This window comes from Chinchilla lanigera, unplaced genomic scaffold, assembly GCF_000276665.1.
Source record: "Chinchilla lanigera isolate Chin_1 unplaced genomic scaffold, ChiLan1.0 scaffold00075, whole genome shotgun sequence".
In the NCBI taxonomy this organism is placed as follows: Eukaryota; Metazoa; Chordata; class Mammalia; order Rodentia; family Chinchillidae; genus Chinchilla; species Chinchilla lanigera.
Genome location: NW_004955476.1, coordinates 11,866,363 through 11,870,821, shown reverse-complemented (window position 1 = coordinate 11,870,821; position 4,459 = coordinate 11,866,363).

Here is a 4,459-nt window from a genome sequence, read left to right as displayed (position 1 = left end):
TTGAAGTATTTCATTTCTTGTTGATACTATAAATGGAATATTATTTCATTGCTTTCCTATATGCAATATTATGTGAAAATGTAACATTATGTATACTCCTAGTTTAGGGGATTTTTTGTGCACTTTCTTAAAGGTGTATTTTAATAAAGAAAAATTGTTTTTCCTTCACATCTTCTTTTATTAGTCCATATTGGCTATACAAATTGATGGGTTTCATTTTGGCTCATTCATACACACACATACCTAATTTTCACCCTCCTCATAACCCCTCTTGCCCTACCTTGTCCCCTAGTTTCTCTTTTTGGTCTCAGTGCATGTTTTGATCATATCCAGCCCCCATTACCCACCTTTATTATACTCCCTCTGCTTTATTCTCTTTCTCTTTCCTAATAGTCTCTCTTCAAATTCTTGTCATCTTGTTTAAATTACACATATTAGGGAAAACATGTATCTGTCTCTCAGATACATGCAAACAAGTGTAGCTTGTTTTGCTCAATGTGCTCTCCAGATCAGTCAGTTCTCCTACAAATGACAAAATTTTGTCCTTCATGACCAAATAGTACTCCATTTTATACTTACATACAGATACCTCAGCTGTCAAACAGCTCCAAGATCAAACTTTCCACTATTCAAACTGCAAAGTTTGTCGGGGTATCTGTTCTGTGTTTGTAATTTTGCTCAATAATCAAACTGTTGAGACTCAGTGGTCTCTCGGTGGTCCCCAGGAAAAACAGTGAGGGGATTTAGAAAATAAAGACAGAGACAAAAGCTGGGGTCAGGTGGAGGCCTCTTTACCAGATGAGCAAGAGGACTGAACAACAGCAGTAGGGGCACGTATTTATACTCTTGCAAATTTAGTATCACAAGGCACAAGGTTGCCTAGCAACCAATGACTGAAACTGTTCAAGGAGGATGCTTTTCTCAAGACTGAGATAGCTTGACTGCTTTAGGCACTGGGGCCTTGTCCTACCCTCACACATATGACCAATTTTCAGCTTCAGCTGCTCCCAACATCTCTCCCTTTTCTGTTTAGTTGTGGAAGTGACAGGTGTTCAGCTGCTGTTGGAGAAGCTATGCTTGCAGAGCTCTGTAGAAGAACTTTTCATTTTTGATGAACTTGTTTATGCAAAAGACTTTTAGCCCAAGGAACTTTGGTACCTGTATATAGCAACTTAACCCTAGATAGTTCAAATAATCCATAACAGTAGTGAGTTATCAGTGTACCTGGCAATTGTCAGAAGTTATTGGTGATTTGAACCTTTCACAGCTAACATATTACTATGGCATTACTTTTTGTACATCTTGTGGTTACATTTTCCTACTGGATGTTTAAGACCAAGTTAAGATGAGACCTGTATAAATAAAAAATTAACTTCTTGCTATCCATCAAGAATCAAATCTCCTCAGGATTTACCTTGGAACCATGTAGAGCACCTCTTAGATCTTCTGTCAGTGTCAGCTGTCTGGATGAGTCATGGCCATTGCTTGACCAAGCTGTTTGCTATAAAAGCTTGAGAGATTTTTTTCCCTGCTGGTGACTCTTCCTAGGCACACTATACATGGTAGAAACTTTCCTCTGTGGTCCCATAATCTTGATCAGAAAATCAGGGATTCAACCCAGTTACAAGATGTTGCAGCACAGGTTTTCTTATGTGCTTAGTCATCACTGACCTCAGAGGGCTAGAGCCAAAATATTGGCTATCCTCTTAGCCCAATCTATTGCTCTAATTTTTAGTCTCCAAACTTCAGTTGTTAAACATCCAGAAGGGAAGATTAATGACATTATGCTGTAATAGAGGTAGTAAGCTTAATATTACTATCTTATCTGAATATCAAACACCTTAGAACATAACATGGAAGCATTATTTTCTAACAAACATGGATATCCTAATATTTAAATCCTTATAGAATGTTAACAGACAACAGTTACATACTTTTACACAAAATTTAGAAATCAAAATCATACATAACATTGCAGCATAAAAATCATATTTGGTAACATGCCTAATTTTTCATTTTAACATAATATAACCCTTTCAACCAATCATTTCTATCTAATATGCATGAAGATTTTACCTAATTTGTTGTCCTTTAATGGAATGTACATCATAAGTTTAAAGGCAGAGGTCTCTTAAAGGCAGAGGTTTATATCTGAAAGAAAGTCCTCACAATAAGCAATCTCTGTTTAACATTTTGGAAGATCTGTATATCTGGAATCATGAATACATTTAATGCACCATGAGTTTAACAGTGATGAATTGCCATGTACATGTGAAAACCTTTGTTTCTTAATATAGTTTTGTATTAAGAGCATCTTTTTCTTTTTTCTTTTTCTGTCTTTTTGAGTCAGGGTCTCACTGTGCAGTTCAGGCTGGCCTTGAGCTCACTTTGTAGCCCAGACTGGTCTCAAACTTGCAATGGTCCTCCTGCCTCAAACTCTCAAGCGCTGGGATTACACGCATGTGCCACCACACCCAGCTAAGAGCATCTTTTATGAGAAAACCTTATTCTAATTTTTGCTGAAAATATTTATCTTTCAACAACAACCAAATTATGAGGCGGTGGTATCTCCCACGAGATTATGGAGCTATTGGGGGCTCCATATTAATGAACAAAGGTTGGCCTAACCCTAAACTTAACCCTAACCCTAACCCTAACCCCAACCCTAACCCCTAACCCTAATTGGTCTATTCCACAATTGGAGTACCGTCTAATAATCTCTTCCCACTCTAAGGAATTTTAGTTAATTATCTTAAATTTTTGGATGACCTGTGAGCAATCCAATTTTGATATCACTTAGACCAGCTAGTGACTCAGGTGAAAGCATGTTTTTAAGTCTATAACCCAACTTGTATTATGAACAAATGATTAAAAAAGAAAAAAAAATATTGAGCTCAAATAAAAAGAGGAACAGCTGTTTATGAAATGACAAATAGGCAAATAACAAGCACACTGAACAAACAAACATCTCTACAAAATCAGAATGCACTCTAACATGTTTTTGACCAAATTGAATTATAGTAACTCTATTACAATTTTAGAAATTTATAATTACAAATAGACTAGTCACATTTTGTTGTCAACTAGCAGAGATCTCTTAGGAAAATTTTGGAAGGAATAGAATCTTTTATCTATAATGAATATGCATATTTTGTATTTTATTGTGTCTTAAAAATATTGGTAACTTTCAGCTCAATTATCAATATATACTCTATCACCTATTTAGACCTTAGATTTCCATTTTGTCAGTTTCTTCAATAGGCCCCAGGTCAAATCTAGCCTCTTTGTTGTCAACTTCTCCAGATCTGGCTTCATGATACAGTGGGACAGCATGCTCTAGCAAAACACAAACATATCCTTGAGCCCAAATTAACTTTTCTTTGCTTTACCTGATTGAATTGTCTTTCTGCTGCTGTACTTCCACCTTTTGTAGAATTTTAAAGGTTTATAGTATATATTGCCAAGTGAAGTCTATTATGAGGTGTGAATTTTTTAGGGAAAGATCCCCCCTTTTGTTTTTGTAATTGAATTTTGATCATATAGTGAGAAACCTGTATCCTATATTCTAGAAAAGGAAGCCATCACATAGCCTCCCTTAACCCATTATCACCCATCTGCAAAAACAGAAGAAAATTGAATTAACTTGTCTGAAGGCTAAGGGCAATTAATAACACCAGAGAAATTAGCCCAAAAGCTGGGCAGAGCCAATTAATATTACCAAATAAATCCTGAAAATCATTTTAAATTGATCTGAACAGTATGGGGTAATTTGTCTTTGTAGGATAAGGTAAGTCAAATATGAAGAAGTTATCATAGTTTGTACCCCTTTGGAGGCCACTACTAGGCCTGCCATGTTTTAAATGGAATGTCAGAATCAAGTGACTATTTAAATGCCACTGCTTTTAGATTGTACTCCAAACCTTTATACCTGTTTGTAAAACATCAAGGCTTTTTCTATATCAAATAACTTTAGGACTTTAAAACAGGCAATCAACCTCACTAGGAATCATGAGACCTTTAAGTAATGTTTTCTTAAGTATCCCCATTATTGTAAATCTTAGGAAATCTGATGTGCTAACTAAAGACAAAATGTTTTTATCTGGAGGATGGAAGCAACCTTTTCAATTAATCATGTTAAGGGGAAAACTTAAGGTTTGTTTTAAAATCCACTCTATTCCCTGTAAGGCTTTATTCCCTGCTGAATGAAGTTTGCATCGCTCCAGGTCAGCAATCTAGCACCTTTGTTACTGTGGGCCTGTAGCTGCCACACCTGGAGGCCATATGCACTTGTGTCTAAAAGTCCTTTAAAATGTTTTTTCTTTTATCAATTTTGTCTTTGAACCCAAAAGTTGTCAAAAGACCCAGATCCTTGGATCCCTTTTCTTATTATTTATAATTTTTAAAATTTTGTCAAGAGAATTGACCAATTGAGCACTACAAGAGTCTGGGATACAAGTGC